Source organism: Cryptotermes secundus, unplaced genomic scaffold, assembly GCF_002891405.2.
Source record: "Cryptotermes secundus unplaced genomic scaffold, Csec_1.0 scaffold374, whole genome shotgun sequence".
NCBI lineage: Eukaryota > Metazoa > Arthropoda > Insecta > Blattodea > Kalotermitidae > Cryptotermes > Cryptotermes secundus.
Window position 1 is genome coordinate 708,045 of NW_019741302.1, and position 20,887 is coordinate 728,931.

Here is a 20,887-nt window from a genome sequence, read left to right on the forward strand (position 1 = left end):
TTTGTGGTGGACAAATTGGCGCTGGGGCAGGTTTTCTCCGAGTACTTCGGTTTCCCCTGCCAATCTTCATTCCACCAATTCCTCCACAATCACCTATCATCTGAGGCTGATACAATAGGCCTGAAGTGGCCGCAGTACAAGGGACTTAGTCCCACCCCACTAGCAATAAAAGAGGGTCCTAAAATAATATATATACGAGTATATATATATGTGTGTGTGTGTGTGCGTGTGTGTGTGTGTGTGTGTGTGAATTAGCCTTTGAGAAAGACAGAACCATTATAAAGGCCTTTTTTGATAGAGTATTTGTAGCAATACGGCTGCCTTTTAAAAATTCTCTTTAGCTTTCGACTTTGTTGAGATAACAAATGAATCATTCAATTATTCAATTTTGTATGGAAATAAGCATGTCTGTACATTATGCATGGTACATTGCTTGAAAATCTACATTTATAAACATAAAAGGGAAACACTTTGAGATTGTGTCCGACAAATTGATAACAACAGTCAATAAGTAATAAGCACTTAATAATAAGTAATTAAAGCTATCCATGTAACAGGCCATGAAGGCCCATAGGGTTGTGAGACGTTGAGGGTCCCACATTATCTAGGCAATCGGCTCAAAGATGGCGGTAAAGTTGTCAGCCTTACGCGCCGGCCGCGCTTTACTCCCCAGGAAAATTATTTATTTAATTCCTGGTTAATAATAATAATAATAATAATAATAATAATAATGTGACATGTTGACCCCTACCTCCCCAGCGGTTACGTAGCGCTCGCGTAATAGGCGAGTAATCACCCCGCATCCTGGTAGATATGCAACGCGCAACGCGCGGTGACGTCACGAGCGGAGCCGAAGTGAGCCGAGCGGAGCCGACGTNGAGAATCAGTGATAGTTCGGGATAACCAGTTATATCTGGAGTGTGTAATTCACGGAGACTTGCATGTCTCCCGCGTTATTAGTACGTGAAAACAAGTGAAGATCGTGTTAAGAGACTTTGTTGTAGGGTTTGTAAAGTGTGGAAACCAGTAATATTGTGATAATTAATTGTAGCCGTTATTTGTAGATTGTTAAATAAACCAATTAACCATCTCTACGGCGTCTACAGTAACGAAACACGTTACAATAATAATAATATATACACACACACACACACACTACACCCCGTGGCTTGAACCCGCAAGCGAACTATACTGACCGAGCGACCTCCGCTTGTTGGCGAAGTTAGTGCCAACTTTAGCGGATAGAGGGTGTCGCGTGGTCAGCGCAACGAATCCCCACGGTCGTTAATCTCGGTTTTCTAGACCGGGAATAATAATAATAATAATCACTCGTGGAACTGAGCCCTTCTAGAGAAGCAGCCAATTGTGGAGTTACTCAAAAACTTTCCAGAATTTTATGGAACCTGAAGGTTCATTACGCTCTTCACAAGAGTCCTCGACTGGTCCCTATCCTGAGCCAGATCCATCCAATCCATGCCATCCGATCCTATCTCTCTAAGATCAATTTTAATATTGTCCACCCACCTACGCCCTGGTCTTCCCAGTGGTCTCTTTCCTTCTGGCTCTCCCACCAATATCCTGCATGCATTACCCTTCTCCCCCATTCGTGCTACATGCCCTGTCCACCTCATCCTCCTTGACTTGATCATTCTAATTATACTTGGAGAAGAGTACAAGTTATGAAGCTCCTTATTATGTAGTTTTCTCCACCCTACCTTCAAATAATAATAATAATAATAAATATGTGGCACTAAAAATGCGTGCAACGTGAAATAATAGGCTTTGTGAGTTCTCCTGGGAAATATTTATATTTCCTGTTTCATGAAATAGCTTCTCAGTTATTTTTCAAAATTACTTTTACTAAGACACAACATATTCTGAATGGTTTTTGCATTAAATGTTCATAGCGACACGTGGGATATGGCAAACTTTCTCTGCGTTTAGCAGTTTATTCTCCGGTCAAATTCATGGAATATAAAACTGTAGAAATGTAAACATTTATAATGGCATGTCCGTTACGACTTCTTCACCATGTTCGTTCTTCAGTGGCATCGTAGGCATCGTAGTAGATACATCAGACAGACCAGATATACAGATATACTGACAAAAGAGTTCGTTATTTGCCTTGAAATATATTGTGAGCCACTGCAATAACGGAATTCTTATTTGTTACGACAATACGCCTGCCTGCTATGCACTCTATTGGCTGCATAACGGGTGATCTGTTTATAAGGATGTCAGTTGTAAGTACATAACATAAGCTAATTCATAAAATTGTAACTTTATAAGTAAACGGTTTGATATAAACACAACATCTTATTCGTGAAGTACTCGTTTCGAATCTCGATCGGGATACGAGCTCTCCTGACTGACGTGGTTTCCCTCAAGTTCTTCAAGCAAATGCCGGATTAGTACCTCGATTAGGACATGACCACTTCCTTGCAAATCGTTTCCAGTTTACCATTCATCGATCATTCTACCATTCGGTGCAATATAGTCCAGATACTAACTAGCTAACTGCATGGAGCTGATTTCTTCTTAAGAAGCCGCTACTAGCTCAACTACTCAAGGATTTCCCAATATTATATGGAACCCGAAGGTTCATTTATCGTGCGCACAATAGCCCTCCATTTGTCCTTGTCCTGAGTCAGATGAATCGAGTCCATACCACCCAATCCCATTTTCTTAAAATCAATTTTTAATATTAATCTTTCGCCTAAGACTATGTCTTCCTAGTGGTCTCTTTCCTTCTAGCTTTCCCATCAGAATCTGATATACTCGTACAGTTCTCCTCTACGCTGCCCATATACTGGCAGCCTCGTACAAAAGCTACAAAAAGTAGCGTAACATACGCAGTTGTCTTCTCATTGTAGATAAATAGAGCCGCCATAAAAAGTGTGTATATAATGAATTGCTGTGATTATATTCAGTTCGCATTGCCCTTACCGACTGACGTCCGGAGAACCCCCGATCCCATAACAAATGTCAACTGCAGCTTTCTCCCCTTATCGACCCATAAGCGACCCCTACGCATTGTGTCAGAATAAAAAAAAAATATACATCTGAGGGTGATTACCTCACTGAAGCCAGCTTCATCTATTCCATTATTACAATAGGACACGAGGCTCAATAAGTAAATAGTAATTATGTATCCCGAACCTTCTTTACATATTGACGCAGAAATACTGTTTAATGGCATACATGTACTGTCAGCTGAGTTCGTACAATGACTGTAAATTGTGAGTGAGCCATGTGGCGAGGGGTGGCGCGCAGGTCGCAGCCTTCATCTGCAATACACGTTTCTGTGCGCAGAGAATGATTCAGAATGAGTTACACCGATACAAGTTGGCAGTTCTCACGTGAATGTATGACGTCTGCTTACCTTCTGTTTGGCCGCGCCATAGCTCAATCGGTTAGTCGCTGGCTTCCCACCGCGGCGGCCCGGGTTCGATCCCGGGGTCTGTTCAAGTGGGATTTGTGGTGGACAAAGTGGCGCTGAGATAGGTTTTCTCCGAGTACTTCGATTTCCCCTGCCAACCTTCATTCCACCAATTTGTCCACAATCACCCTCACCTATCATCTGGGGCTGGTACAACAGGCAGGAAGTGGCCGCAGTACAAGGGACTTAGTCCCACCCCACTAGCAATAAAAGAAATAATAGGGACAAGACTGGCTTGAACATATGGAAAGGATGGAGGAAGAATGAATGTCGAAGCAAGCTCCTTGGTATAAGCCCACAGGAAGAATAGGTTCTGTAGACGATGCATGAGGTGGAATTCATAGAAGCCTGAACATGCCAACGGCTAATTCTTGAGTTGGAGAAGGAGAAGGAGAAGAAGGGAGTAAGAAGCAGGATACCCATACCAAGTTCAACAAGCACAGCTCCAATTATGCATATTTCTGTGATTCATTTCACACAAATAAGAACTTATCGTAAGTTGTATATACTTCGATGATGTATTACCAAGCAGAATCTCAGAATCCAACATTAAGTAGTGACCCCGTGCGCAGGAGGGTTAGGATGCCTTCACGTTAGCCTTGCGAGCCGCAGAAAGCGACAAAAATGGAAACCAGTGCCTGAGGGTAAAACTGGACCAACCTATCACTGGAGGACATACAGAGACCTGGTCCTCCTGGTCGGTGGTAGAAAGCAAGGCTGACGACCTTGCTCTGTAAAAAAATGATTGTTGCGAAAACCGAAGATCTAATTCAAGACAAATCTGACAGAATCTCGTAAGGAAGGCTGTGGCTCAAAGAGGTTGTTTTTGCCAACTGCGATATTAAGTAGTGACAATATCATTTCCCCTTCAGACATTCGCAATTTGGAACTGTTGATTCTAGGGAAATAAGTGTACCCGGGACCCATATGGTCCCCACGTAGAGAGGTAAAAGAGAAGTTAAGGTAAAGTTGTCCCTGTGCTTAATTAATTAAGTTTCACGCCATTGAGAAGTATGAGGGAATTGATATATAGCTCCCTCCGCCTTTCTTGACCTCGACACTAGATGGAGACGAGCGATTAGTTACACGCCCTGCCGCTCTACCCTAGGGAAGAATCCCTCAATACCGATTGGATAGGATGCTAGGTAAGCCCCAGACCCCGTCTAGAAGCTGTACGTGTAGAGTAGAGAGAAATATCTTGCTCCTTCCGGGAACTTAAATCCCAGCCTTACGGCCCGTAACCATTCGCTATTCCCGTGTCTCTATCAGGCTCTTGCAAGTACGTTAACAGTGTAACATTAAATAGGTCATGTCATGGACGGGGTAGCTGAAGAAGATGGCAGAGTGCAGTGGGTATCCCTAATTACGGTTGGCAAGAATTTAAAATGGGTTTATTAAGCAAGATGATAACATTGAGTCTTGTAGTTACTATAGGATTCTGACGATGGTGTATAACACACAGAGATATTGGGTTTTCGGACTTTATCCATCGTCCTGGTTTTTAAGATAACTAAGAAAAACATGACGTTTCGGAAACTGGATCTGTTTCCGTCCTCAGGTGAGGGAAAACACCTATTCTGTTGGGTCCCTTAGAAAGAGCTAGCCTCAATCACTGGTCTTAGTTTTTCTTAGTTATCTTAAAAACCAGGACGATGGATAAAGTCCGAAAACCCAATACAACATTGATTCTTGCTTGGTAAATATAGGCAAGTTAAAATAAGCACATGTCTTGAAAAGCGGTACTAGCCTTAAGCGGGCATGAAAGTAAATGATTTGCACACGTGCTTGTATCGGACGTGGAATGGTCTTTCTGAAAGTTTCTGTACTGGACTAGCGCTATGAGTTATACATTTTTAATTGCTGCTCATGCGAAGCAAATTCTTTATGCATTCCTGCACGTTCTATTTCAATTGACATTCGTTGGCTTTGGTGCACGAGTGCAGAGTCCCTTCCACTTACTTCCTGTCCTGATACCCAGCCTCCTTAAAATCCATAGCAGCCCAACTCGTGATCCTTGAATATCACCTGAATGGATCTAAAAAACCCGTCTATCCCAAGACCTTCCTAAAAATTTCGTGGATGGCAAAGCTATCCCTGTAGCAGATCATGGAGGCCCATAGGGTTGTTAGACGTCGAGTCTCCCACATTTTCTAGACAATCGGCTCACAGATGGCGGTGAGGTTGTCAGCCTTAAGCGCCGGCTGCCCTTTACCCCCAGGAAGATTCCTTGTACTCATTTCTGTTAAGGTACATTATTATATGAACATATATTTGATCCATTGACGAATTTTATGTCGAAGCATGTAGTGAGTGCAATATAAATAAATAATAATGTATTGCTGCGTTGATGGTAAAGTCAAAGTCAAAGTCACATTGCGACTGATGGTCAACTCAGTTAGGTCTACACTCAACCTTCAAGCTGGAGTGTACCTCTTACTATTTTTTCGGTGTTTTCGCACTACCTTAAGTACCCACGACCAGCGTCCTCCATCCTGAGCCCCGGCATGGTGACGTGGCAAGTATTATAAATACAGTTTGCAAAAATTGAACATGCTAGAGATAGTAATGACAAAGCAAATTGGCGTTATATTCTAGAACAGTGTTTAAAAACTTAATTTGGCCACGGAACTTCGATCTCAGAAAATAACATTTTATGAAACCTCTAATAAGTTTCTTATACGTGATGCTAAAAAGCTAGACCACCTGCTTTGACACTAGTTCCTTGCTTGGCTTATTATTACACCCTGAAAATGGAGGCGAAATTTTTCTCCCAAATATCGGCTGACTTTCAACGAACTACACGGTGTTTTATCTAAGAAGTTAGAACCCTTCGTTACCGCCGCTGCGAGAACCTCAGAGCCTACAAATTATGATAAAAGGTAAAGTTATCCCTGTGCTTAACTAATTAAGAAATATGTCATGAAGGCGTAGGAAGAAGTGGATGCATATATCCACATTTTCTTGACCTCAGCACTACTTGGAGTTGAGTGGTCATTTTCACGCCCCGGCCGCTTTACCCCCGGGGAAAGTCTCGGTACCCATTGGATAGGAGGCTGGGTGAACCCCAGAGCCGGGCTGGACGACGTGGTGGAGAGAAAATTCTTGGCCCTACCAGGATCTGAACTCCGACCCCTCGGCCGTCCAGCCCGTTGCCAGTCGCTATACCGACTACGTTATCCCGGTTAACAATAAATAAATGTTAAACAAGGATTGGAGATCAATGCAGTCTTATTATTTCATTGCAAATATTTAGAAGCAAAATTTGTATTTAAATTATGTGAAAAATAAAGCCACATATATGCAACTTATCATGTTTCTTTTTTCTTTACATTGTAAAGGAATTTTCTTGTGGAACCTCCATTTTCACTTCTTGGAAACAACCTTTCAGAGAAGTGCAGATCAGGAGTTGACATAAAGTGACAGAAGAGAAGCACGCGACTCGCCCAATGCATACCGCCTGCTCAAGAAGCGAAGTCAGAACACACACCCTCAACCCCCCCCCAAATTATATTCCCTCAGCCTTCGTTACCCCTCCGAAAGCTTTTCGCAAAATTTCAGTACGCCCAGACGAATTCTGGGATATTACCTTGGGAAAGACGACGGACATTTCCTCCACGTTCACAACAATCCTACGGCAACATTTAGCGCTACGTAATGTCGGCACGCAGGTAACAGGAGAATAAATTCCTCGTAAGCATCCTGATGGGCCTCTAGCAACACGGAGAGTGAGGTCTGGGTAAAAGTGGTAATCATTAATATAAAGTGGCAACAGGGTACGTTCTCGAGGACCTCCTACATCCATGCGTTGAATACAGCTCATGAATACCTAAGAACTGTCTATTGGGGCTATGCATGGCATGGACCTGTTTCTTTGTACACGATGTCGGACTGAAGAAGGCAGCAGATCGTTTCCTTGTATGATTTGAGGTTCTCACAGCGGTCGTTATGAAGAGTTCCATCTTCTGGGACATGTATAGTCCGTAGAAATTCAAATGATACGAAGGCCGGGCGAAAAGAGTCACTGATCAATTGGCCAGTGAACGTTGGACCAGGAGACCGTGAGTGTGTGGAGAGGAAATCTTGGTCATGGACCCAGACGGAATCAATTCAACCGACCTACCGACCGAAAGTCAAGGGACGTTTCGGAGGAAAATATGAACCTGCTTCCTACCTGCTTCATGCTGCTTTCTTGCGTGGCTTGTTCTTCGATCCTTATGATGGAGCTGACATGTTCCTCCGAAAAGTCGGATAACTTTCAACGGACTACACAGCGTTATATCACAGAAGAAAGAACTCTTAAGATCCTTTCGTTTCTTCCGTTTTGCAGGAATTAAGTGTCTTCTGCGCATGCGTCACCACATTGTAATCGAACTCTGCTGTATTCTGTAGTGTTATATGAAAGATGAGATGTAGTACCATACCGAAACCTCCTGAATTAACGGCGCTGTCTTGTCTCTTAAAAGCACTGCAAGAACAGTAGATATATATCCATATGCAAATTCTTCTCACGACACCGTACGTCCATGTTGAGGAGGTCATTCCTTAATCTTAGAAGTGCCGGATTTAATTACTACGGTATGAAGCCGCCATTTTAGAACGTTAGGGCAATCTTTCCTTCACAGCTGAACAACATATACACTCATAAAAACTCTCTGGGAACTTATAAGTATAAATTTACCTCTACTTCTTGGTTGTGTAATTAAGATAAAATGCCAACAGATGTCACGTGCTGTCAGGTGCTGTGTCAGTGTTTCTAAAGGTTATTTTAAGCACCCTACACTTGCAGAGTCAATGCTAATTTTGTACATCCTGACAAAGGGGCGACTCTGACGACTCTGATATTAAATGGCGCCTAATGTGGAACTATCTTATAACATACTAGCATTCTCGTAGGGAACATATGCATATAACAAGCACATAACTTCCGATTTTAACATCTTAAATATGTTCATTTATTAAGTTTATTGCATGCGTATTTTTCTCGACTACACTCGACGAATTCAGTGGCGCGATTGTTTCTCCTGACAAGTTTCCCGCAATTTCTTCATATGAATATATGAAAGTATGTAAATAAATGGCAACTTGTAGGCTGTTACTCACAAATTCATAAAAAAGGTAAAGATGTCTCTGTGCTTAACTAATTAAGCACTACGCCATGAAGATATATGAGGGAGCGGATGTATAGATCCACATATTCTTGACCCCAACACTACTTGGAGATGAGTGGTCAGCTTCACGCCCGGGGAAAAAAACCTGGTACCCATTGGATAGGATGCTGGATGGACCCCAGAGCCGGTCTGGACGACATGGAGAACAGAAAATTCTTTAACATACCGGGACTCGAACTGAAACCCCTTGGCTGTCCAGCCTGTAGCCAGCATCTATACCGACTACGCTAGCCCGGCTCCCAAAAATTCACAAAATTCTTGCAATATAAATGCAGGATGTGAAATTCTGTGATCAGTTTTCTGAGGATCGTGAAGGAACCCTGGTCTGTCACGTGCGTCAGAACTTCCCTGGATCTTAATCGCGTTGTTTTTCTCCTGAAACACCGAACAGAAGCGCGTCCCGGCATGAATAATGGACACAAACACTGGAGAAAGAGACTTGAATAGCTGGAAACGACGCTAGGAAGCGAAGCGAAGCGCAAGAGATAATGAAAGATGGATGGGGATGCATGAGGCACGCGAACGAGTGCCCGGAGCACAGAAACTGTAGTTGGATATGGCGGATACTGCCTCAGGTGACAAACACATGTGTTCGCTGTTAACGTCACAGAGAGAGAACTGAAGCTGACGTGAGTGCCTCGATAGGCAAACATACACGAAGTGTACTCGTACAGGAGTGCATTTAACCAGAACTTGTTTACAATAAATCGGGTTCTTGATCTTTGTTAGCTACGCAGTTTGCAAGATTTGCCGAACTCACGATGGTGAATGTGAAGACTAGTAGATTCTGGGATGTGCAATCTGTTCCTCCAAAATGTCGGTGAAATTCTACAAGACTACACAGTTGTTACGTCCTACAAAATAGAACGCGTATTTAAAAAATTCGTTAAAATATTTTTTTATTTTCCTTTGGGATTTATTTGCAAGTACACGATTATTATAAAGTTACGAAACATGTTTCGCATATTATCAACTGATCATTATTTACCAAGTGTTACACAATATTACCACGTGTGGAGGCGGATAATAATAATTTTTATTATTATTATTATTATTAAGGGGTGAGACAGTCCACTTGGTACTGCGGTCACTACTGGTCTATTCTACCACCCCAAGTTGATAGATGATGGTGATTGTGGAGCAATTGGTGGAATGAAGATTGGCAGGGGAAACCGAAGTACTCGGAGAAAACCTGCCCCAGCGCCACTTTTTCCACCACAAATCCCACATGATCGGACCCGGGCTCGAACCCGGTTGTCGCGGTGGGAAGCCAGCGGCTAACCGCCTGAGCTATGGCGCGCCCTGTGAAAGCGGGTCAGATCAGTGGTTCTCAACCTTTGTCAGACCGCAGCCCGGTAAATTCTCTTTTCATAAAACGAGGGCCCGGTATCGGGCCCCTCCCGGGCGGGTGAGAAACACTGGCTTAGGTTACCTTCACCGGTGCCTGCGGGACAGCTGGGTCACCCTGTCATAGGGGGATATAAATACACGGACCTGGTCCTCCAGGCTGGGTTTGGGCCCAAGGCTGACGACCTTGCTCTGTAAAAATATCATTGTTGCGAAATTCAAAGAAGTGAAAACCGGACGCAATCTGACAGAATCTACCTCTTCTGTGTGTGAAACCTGTGTCTCACTTTAAGAGAAGAACACAGGGGAAATGATATGAACTGCGGCGTAATGTATAGACCTGATCTTCTGTGAATAATAGTCTACTGCGATGATCAAAGCAAGAATAACATGGATGAGATAAGTAGCACTAATGGAATGTGAGAATGCATATAAAATTTTGTAGGATACCTTCAAGGGAAGAGCCTACTTGGAAGACCTTGATGTAGATGAATAATATTGAACTGAATCTTACAGACACAAGTTTGCAATGTATGGACGGGATTATTTTAGTCAGGCTAGGACCAGGGGCGGGCTTCCTTTTACAAAAAAAAAAAAATATATGTTTCCATAAAAGGCGGGGTATGAGTTGCCGAATGAATATCAGTTTCTAAAGAAGGATTCAGCCCCATGAAGTTATGTAGTTTCGTTGGTTATTGCAGGATCTGAAGTTCTCACAGCAGTCGTTATGAACAGTTCTATCTTCTGGCTTATTGCATACTACATGCCGGTTTATTGCTCGGCTTTCTCTTAGAAAGCTTGCAGATGGTGGCGACATGTTCCTCCGAAACGATGAATGACTTTCAGCGGCCTACACGCGTTGTATCCCCGAAGATACAACTTTTCGTTGGATATCATTTACTTCGGAATTTGCTTGCGTAATTAGATATTTTATTATTATATTTTATTTATTTATCATTACTGAATTATCTGCTTGTTCATTAGTCACACGAGAAATATATTATTTCCATCAGAACTTCCAGTTATTCAATTATCTGCTCGTTAATTATTCACAGACTTTTTTTTACAGTGTATGACATCTGAGGGTCTATGACGGTGGAGATACATGTTGTGGCCGCCTGGGTTGTGACACCGGCTAGTCTGGTAGGTGAATACTAACGTTTGAGAGAAGTATACTGCCCCTATCTTCGGAGTCAAATCGAGCCAAGTAGAGAAGTTACAAGTTATCCATGAGATTAAGGGAAAACGACTAATGGAAGACCGGAGGGGCGTCAGAAGAGGAATGAAGACGCACCTACGGAAGTGCAGGAACACTTGAAAAAGGCAGTTACACCAAACGCTAATGGAAGAAGAGAGACAAATTAAGTTCGGTCCTTTGAAGGAATTTACTTGCGTTGCTTCAGTGCTTCAATGGGTGGTTTCCATGACCTGGTCAGGGAGAATTTATCTTCGTTGGTCATGTTGTTAGGATGAAGTAATATCTCTTTGCGTCTCTGATGATCCAGCCCATGCTTTTGGTTTTTCTGGACAGACTAATGGTGTCATATAGCAAGATACTCGTACAATGGCCCAAGCGTATACTGTTCTGCTACGACTGACTTACCCGGATGATAAAGACTTCGTGCCGACTGACCCTAGTCTCAATGGGAAGTTTCTTCTGACCGTTGCAAACAGCACCGCACCCACGGGACATTCCCAGTGTTTTTAAGGATATGTCATCTTTCATAGGGGATCCGAATAGAGGCAGAAGGAGGGGGCGGAGTTCGAGACCCAGTAAGGGCGAGATATCTTTTTGTCCATGTTGTCCAGACCGGTTCTGGGGCCCACCCACCCTCCTATCCAATGGGTAACGAGGACTCTTATTCCGGGGGTAGAGCGGCGGGGCGTGAAGCTGACCACTCAACCCAAAGTAATGCCAAAGTCAAGAATACGTGGATCTATACATCCACTCCCCCACATACCTTCACGGCTTAGTTCTTAATTAGTTAAGCACAGGGACAGCTTTACCTTTACCATCAAAGGCAACTGGATATTTCTTCTCGCTGGGAAGCCTACAATCCTTACGCTGTGCCAGGAGAGCATCTAGTTTGTGCGATAAAAGGAAAAGAGCACCCCTCAAGATGGCTACTTTCTGAGTGGTGTGACCCTCCCTGGTAGATTTAGAGATTGAAGAATCTGTCTGTTGCTGTAGCAGTTCGGTCTGAAAGTTCTGTGGAATAATTACAATTCCCTACGGCGTGTACCTTGGTGGCAGATGGCGTACGCTCTCCGTTAAGATGGAAAGCACAGCCTACTTGTTTGCCGCACGGTGGTGTGACCTGGTATTCAGTAGATTCTAAAGGGTTCTGACGATGGTGGATGACACACAGAATTGCTGGGGTTTGGGACTTTTCCCATCGTCTGGAATTCTAGGTAACAGAGGACACGACGTTTCTGAAACTGGATCTAAGTGAGAAAGGAACTGATCAGTAATTGAGGTTAGCTCTTTCTAACATATGCACATTTATTTTGTATGCAGTATTTTTAAATTTTTCGTAGGCCTAACTTATGGGATGGACATGGAGCAAACAGCATGGCTATAACTAACTACAGAAGCATGACTGCAGTACACACTGCAGAGATCATATGGTTATGCTGCAGGTAAACAGGTGTCAGCAACAGTAAAGGTAACAATAATGATGCACTTCAATCTATTCGTTCATTTATTTATAACATTTCTCCTAAACACGTTATCACAGTCACTTTGAAAAGAATCGAACATTTATCTTTTTTGTATGCAGTTATAGTAAAAGTGGATCAGCCTATGGTGCTGTACGGGAGGGACAACTTTACTTTTTCTACTGACATTAAAAAAAAAAATACAACTCTCTCCAACCATCTCTCTTACTCTGGCACACAATATCATGCACATATTACTTCAAAAACAATTATGTATGCTCCTTTCACTCATCTATCATATTCCTCTTCTTAACATCATTTACAGAAGTAGCACTGAGTGAAGAAGAGCAAAAGCGAAGTTGTATGAACTCCTGGTTTCCTGGTCACTCCAAACCTTGAAACATATATAGTGGAACCTCGCTTAACGAACATAATTCGTTCCAGAATCTTACTCGTAATGCGAAACAATTTTTCCCATATAAATTAATGTAAAATACGATAATGCGTTCCATGCCGAAAAAAATACTCAAAAAATTTTATGTATAACGTTTATTCAAAGAAAATTATATATACATTGTTAAGGAGCGTGAATATTTTTCATTTTTTCTTCTATGCGGAATGAACCAACCTGGAATGCGAATTCGATCTGCAGAAAAAAAAACGAAATAATTAGTTTATTATTTATGATACATATCTAATTCTTTTTTACTAGAAAGCTGTCTCGAGACATTTGTTTTTGTCGACGCTTCAAAATTTGGTGGAAATGCGACACAGCATTATCATTAAATAAATTTGTAGCGCGCATAGCCACTGCCTTATTAGGGTGATGCTTCTCAATGTACAATGCAACAGTTTCCCATGCTTTCAGCATTTCTCTTATTGCGCCAGAAGATTGTTGCTTTGCTGTTACTTCCTCCTCCTCCTCCTCCTCTGACAAACTCTCCTCCACAACTTCTTGCTGTGAAACACAATGCAACTCCAAATCGCGCAAATCGTTGATGTAGACCGATTGTATGTGCGTGCTAGATCAGCCAACTCACACCTCGTTCTCGCTTTTCAATGATTTTACGTTTCATTTCTAGGTTATTTTTATTCTCTTATGGCTGTCTTTTTGCGGCTTTCGCTTCGGGGACATTTTTGCAAGGGTTATTAAACTTTGCACAAAAAAAAAAATCACAAATAATATGTTTGAACACAAGTTTGGAAAAATGTCTGATCAGAAGCGACACTAAGATGCTAGCGGAACGAATGCTAAACACAGACTGAGGTAGCAAGCGCACAATCCGGGACTTCCCCTCTCGTCACTCGTTATGCGAAACGTCGCTCGTTAAGCAAGTCACTCTTTTACAATTTGTTTTGCTCGTTATGCGAATTACTCGTTATGAGAGGTGCTCGTCGAGCGAGGTCCCACTGTACTTCTTACTTTTTCTAAAAAAAATGGGGCATTACAAGTATACTTTCATTGTGAACATAAGCTTGAATTCAAACTGAACTTCCATGTACAAAGCAGTTCACAGTATATTCTTAACATCAGGACAAGTACAACCTCACTGCTTACCATTTATACATGCTGTGCTACCTACGGATCTATGAACACACAGACATGATAACTGCTGGATTCTTTATACGAAGTATACGTACTGTTTCTCCATTTCAGAGAATTTATTTCTGTGTACTCTATATGTTTTTCTAATTGTAGGTCATCTCAAATAAAGTAATCGATACACACTAATCTGGAAACAAAACCATTTATGCTGGAATCTGAACTAGAATAATTATGAACATTTAAAAACTTCTCCTTTCATTACACCATTGTTTCTAATGAATTTTCCACAGTTAGTTCTGACTAGGGAGGGGTTATGTGACTATGTATGGAAATATTCATTCATTCATATTTTATATGTCACTACACCATGAACAGGACCTATGTGCTGACAAATTATGTACATTATGGATATCATGTTCCTAACCCTTCAGCACTCTACTTTTTATCCTACCTATAAAAATAGTTTTATTACACTGAATGATACGATGTCAAAAAACTTCTGTAAATTATTTATCCTAAGTCCAACTAATCCTTACAGGTTTTCAAAAAGTACAGTACTCAGCACAAGGGGGAAATGAACTAATGAAAAAGAAATTATTCCCAACTTTAATTACATAAATTAATCAGGACTGTTAATAAAATATAACACTATATGTTCAGCAAACATCAATGCGTAAGGTTAGTGAGTGCTGTTACTCATCTTCAGCTGAAGCTGTGACCACATCAGGTCCCCATAATTCTGAATGAAAGACTAGTTAATCAGACTCTTCTAATGTTTGGCTACATGAGTCATCACCAACCCATGACTCTAAATACATTTATATAAGTAGGAATGCAACTATTCGTTTAAAAATTATATTTCCAGTATTTTACACTTGAAAATAATATAGTGATTAGAGTTCAACATATGCAGTCAATTTTAATTACACTAACAACTGCAGCCACAATTCCTTAAAACAATAATAATTACATACCAAATTAAATTCATCCTTCATTATTCCTACCATAAACTACAAACGACTATTGTATAAGAATCCCTATTATTCCTTACATGTACAATTTACAAGTTAGTGTCAGTAGTCAGTTCAGTTACTGGTGATATGATCACCAACTTTGGATGCAGAGTTCTCGACAATCCCACCAGCACCACAGGCTTAACGTGTATATATAACCTGCTACGGTTTATATAGCACGGCTGTTTGGATATAGCAAAGGCAAACTTTTTGTTACAAACAAAGAATACGGGTTAGCAGGGACTCAGACCCCACCAAAAGAAAAGAAAGCAAAACTATACAATTACAGCATTCAGTACCAGTCAAATATATATAATAATAGTAATAGTAGTAGTAGTAATAATAATAATAATTATTATAATTATAATAATAATAATAATAATACAATGTACAGTATTTACATGAATGATATATGTACCCTGCAAGGTCGAGTCACACTGCTAGATAATGTCACCATTTCTAGGGGCATCCAAGAGTCATGCAAACAGCATGTCCTAACAAAATACAGGCACTAGAATTAAATTTACAGGGGCATACCCCACGGAATAGATGTATGAATTTTAACCGTAATAATCTGGACAATAATGTGGACTGAACCAACTTCATGTATCGATATCAGATTTTTTTCCCCTTTTGATAATATGTGTTGTTAGTCTTAGCTTTCACTAATATATTTAGAAAAAAATTATTTTTGAAATAAAAATGATCTCAACTGAATACATTCACTAGTCCCAAAACAACGACCAAAAACTTTCTACTTTCTTTGTCTACCAAATATTAGGTAGACCAATTTGTGACTAGTGTTACTGATGTGAAATTTAACACTGGACACTCGGTTTGGTATACCTTTGTCCCTGAGCACTATCACTGCAGCCACAGCCTAGTCCATTACATTAACATGATAAATCAGGCATAAATATCCAGGGTAATCAGTAACATGGCAACATATGCCCTAGTGTAGCATCAAATGTACATGATTTTGCTTACAACCATATAGAGAGGCAGTGGCTAGTGACAGTGTAGGTAGGGACTAGACATGTTCACCTCAGAGACCCTCAACATCTGATTATAGGCAACAAGCAGCACAATACGCATCACACCGTAAGGAATGTCATACTCAGTCAACTCCTTCCTTCTCATTTTCTCTCTCATTTTCATATATATATATATTATATTTAAAAAAGCCACTCATCCATTTATTACGATATTTTTGGTACTTGATAAATGGTTGAAGCGTATAATAACATCCTTTTTGGTTGACATACCTGGCTACAATTGTTACATCTTGGTCAGTATACATATATATATTATATAGCATACAATGGGGTAAACTAGTATTATGTTATATACTTGGACACTCACTTTCGCACTAAACTGTCAGAGATTTATACCTAACAAGGGGAATAAAGAATAAAGGAGATTCATCAGGAACTATTAGCACATTATCTGTTTAGCACATTATTCATAACTGTCAAGTTTCTTTAAACCATTCTTCATTCTCAGCTATTAATAGTTTCATTATCCACTGATTTAGGAGATGCTAACAAACAGAATGGCTTGGTAGGGGTCCTTTGTTTTGTACAGGGCCTACCCGCAATATATTTGTTTAATATTCCCATAATATCGAAGTATACACAATTAATAGTAATATCTATATACCACATAATCATGGTTTGTATACAGTGAAAGCTCCCATAATACAATACAAATAACTTCCAGTTACATGTTAACTTGATCAAGAACCTCATTTATACAAGGAGAATCGCATGACATGCACAATGATGGTGACTTCCACTATCATTATGGTAATTAATCATTTCAGACACTTCTGTAACCAACAGACATAGATAAATACACATCCTTTCATTATCTCTAAGAAAGACAGTTAAATTTGTTTTGTCACAGAAAACTCAGAACCCTAAATAAACTAAATAAATAATAAAATTTAAACATAATATTGAAGCTGGTAACTAAAGTACATAGAACAGCTGAAGTTACAAATGTATACACTGGTAAGAAAGGGCCCATCAACAATTTAAGGAGATTTACCTAGACATGGATGCAACAGACAACTGTTCTTGGCATGCTAACTGTTTGGAATCAATCCATAATTGATTTATTTAAACATAACAAAGAGAGATGATACATTCCCCTGTGCAGAGCGACATCAGACCAGTAAGGACTGTATATATCAAGATGATTAAAAGTGAGTGACCACTGTCTTACATGAATATCCTTATATATGTAGCAAGCAACTAAGTAAATATTAATATACCCTACTTCATACACAAAAGACCTCCCAGGCATAGACATCAGGCTTCTGCTGCATACAGAGGTCAAGAAACATCATTAACCTCATCTAGTATTCTCCTCGAATTGTGTTCACTCCAATGTATATTTTTCTGTCTTAAAAATAATCTGAATTCATCGATACAGAATGTATTCATTTTTCAAAAATTCAAATGTCTACCCTTTTATAGCAAATGCTAAGAATCCATCATGTGATTCCAGTATTCCAAAAGACTTATTTTAGGTTAAATAACAAGTTAAAAAATGCAGTCAGTCTGATATGCGAGCAATACTACTGTATAATGCTTATATGATGCAGTGCTTTTGCCACATAAGGGTTAGCACAGACATGTAGTGAATTTTATCAGATTCAACTTCAAGATTCATACATTAAGGCCATTGTTTTATTTATCAGTTTCTAACAGAAATTAACTTCAAGTCCTTCAGGTTCATGTCATTTATTAATATTTCCCCTTTATGCACAAGTCTGACTTTGACTGATGTTCACAGAATGCCTAACAAATAATAATAAGCATCTCTCCTTCACTTTACCATATGCATTATTCATGAAAGTTTTCTATTTGCTCTCTCAACTATTAGCTGAAACAAAATAGACTTGAAGCACAGCAAAAATTCACTGGCAGAATATATCTAGGGCTGGAAATTGGGGTAGAAGTGGGTAAACGCCATGTACTTTGTTCTAAAACACTTCATTTTAAGGAAGCTTCTTTCAGTTTCTTAAGACAACATAACTACCATTTCTATTAATGACATATGTAGGAACAAATTTACAAGCCTGTCATGTAATATTCTCATTTTAATACAAGTTTGTCATCCCCTGGGCTGAACTGGAATTTTTATGTAGCTCTGAAAGTCCACTCCTACCCCTGGATACACCTTAAAACAATAAATTCGTTCATTAGGAGGGTGCATGCCATAGTGGTAACGATTTATGTGAATATACTGGTATTATGTCCAGGCTATTATGACCCTACCATATGACATGCTATGGGGTGGAAGTTTCAAGAATACTGGCATTGTTGACTTTCCTATACTGGTCCATACTGAGCATAACATATAATCCAAACTTCTTGAACACCTGTAAGTCAGGAAGACATATTCTTTCAAGAAGGACAAATATCTGAAAATATGTTTAAAATACAGTACACGATGTAGGGAACTTTCAGGTTCAAACTTTATTTACTCTTCTTCTCAATTTGGAGAGATGCAAGTATCTGCAAGATAAGCACAATGATGTGTGCTTTCCAACAACAGGTCTCCATTATTGAGAATGCCAGTTATCTCTGTTAATCACAAGGAACACAGGTCCACACAATTACAGCAACAAACTTACATATTCACGTTATATTGCTAAACAGTCACTAATAGAAAAATTCTTCTATTATCTATGAAAGCAACTCCTGTGAATTATCTCTTTAGAAGACTTGTATCTTGCATTGACTAACATGGAAATTACAGAAGAAAGCAGTCTTCTGGGATTTGGCACCGTGTATATGTGGTGTTAACCGACGTTTCGGAGGAACGTATCGCCCCCAGAAGACTGCTTTCTTCATAGTCACTGCCGTGAAAGCCTCAAATCTTACATGGAAATTACAATTCCAGAATATTATTTATACATAAGCAATACCTTTAACAAAAGGGTCAGCATGTTATAAATATTCTGCATGCTCGCTTCACACAGTGACATGTAAACATGTAAACAAGAAAGCAGTACACTGCAAACTAATAGTCAAACAGGTAGATATATTTTCAGAAGGGATATATAATATGGGCAATTTTATCTTCTAGAAAGCTTTAGTTTTCTCCTGTCTGTACAACAAGAGTTGCATTCTCACTAATGAAGGCACAAATACAGACATATAAAGAATTTATAAGGAAGTTAATTCAGTTTTCACATAGGTATGAACATACTGAAATGAGGACATCATGTACTTTGTCACAGAGGAAGTTACTGTAGGTGCAGACTACTGCCATCCCACTATACAAGCACTGGTATGTCCGATCAATACCATTCTTGCAAAGAAGCGGCTGTTTTACACTATTTTCATATTAAATTATAACTCCAACTGGTGCAGAGGTCAAATATGATGGAGCTATACTTCCACTCCCCATATATCTTCATGGTATCCTTCTTAATTAAGGACAGGGAGAACTTTACCTTTACCTGTACTAAAATGCAGTAGAAACATAGTGTACACAAGTAATGGATTAAGCCACAGCAGTGAGTCAGTGACATCTGAAACATGTATCAGAATTTCCTTCTAACTCAGCTCTTTTTGTGTGTTCTGTGCATGAAGTGCATGAAATGAATGCATACTGGGGAGGTTGTATCTGTTTCTTTCATCTACAATATTGAATGACAGATTTCACTGAAATTGGGTATATACATGGGTTACTTCATAAGTCATGGCAACATAATTTTTCCGAAATTTCGAAAGCTTCGACCGGAATTTCCAAATTTGCCGCTGAGAGACAACAACGTCTGATTTCTAATGATGCCGCTAGATGATGTCTAAGGCCAACAAAGCGGGTCCAGCGCGAAGTCGGTGTGGTCATAACCTTCGTCGAGAATGAACGTTAGCCGGCTGGAACAGCGCTGTTACGTGAAAATAGCAGTGCTTCGCTTCAGAAATGCGACTGAATGTCACTCAGAGCTTGTGGAACTCTGGTTGCAAGGTTGATAGAAGCATTCCAACGTGGAAGAGAAGCAAGTGCAGACTTGCAACGTAGTGGACGCCCTGTGTCCATTCGTACCAATGTTTCTCGTGCCGTGATCGCCCAGTGCATGGAGGAAGATAGGCGCTGGTCTCTGAAGGAGTTAGAGAGACATACAGGGATTGACCAGGCAACTGTGCATCGAATTTTACGAAAAGACGTACACATGCGCAAGATTGCAGCGAAGTGGGTGTCACATGAATTAAACGAGGTTCAAAGGTGGACATGTTATGAAGAAAGTCGTTTGAACCTCGAACGATATGAAATTCATGGAGACAATTTCTTGAATCGGATAATTTCCATCGATGAAACATGAAACACTGAATTTCTATTTCTTAATCACAATTGAATTTTTCGAGGATTAAAGAATGAAAAAAGAACAGTCATTCCGTAATGTGCAATTTTTCTTGCCTACTATACCTACGCTCCTTTACATCTACCTGATCTGACTAAGCTAATCGGAGGGGTATATCATGTCCTTTCACAAGTACGTATATTTTGAACTTTCTTCACTGTAACGTGTTTGCCCAAAAAAATNAAAGTCGTTTGAACCTCGAACGATATGAAATTCATGGAGACAATTTCTTGAATCGGATAATTTCCATCGATGAAACATGAAACACTGAATTTCTATTTCTTAATCACAATTGAATTTTTCGAGGATTAAAGAATGAAAAAAGAACAGTCATTC

The 20,887-nt window shown here is 40.1% G+C and overlaps 1 long non-coding RNA gene across 1 annotated transcript; it reads right to left on the reverse strand.

The window, feature by feature from the left end:
* Positions 1 to 15,212: 15,212 nt before the first annotated feature.
* On the reverse strand, positions 15,213 to 20,881 carry LOC111872710. Its single transcript, XR_002844284.1, has 2 exons — positions 20,749 to 20,881; positions 15,213 to 20,446 (listed from the first exon to the last, which is right to left on the reverse strand). It is a non-coding gene; the product is annotated as an uncharacterized LOC111872710 (long non-coding RNA).
* Positions 20,882 to 20,887: the final 6 nt, after the last annotated feature.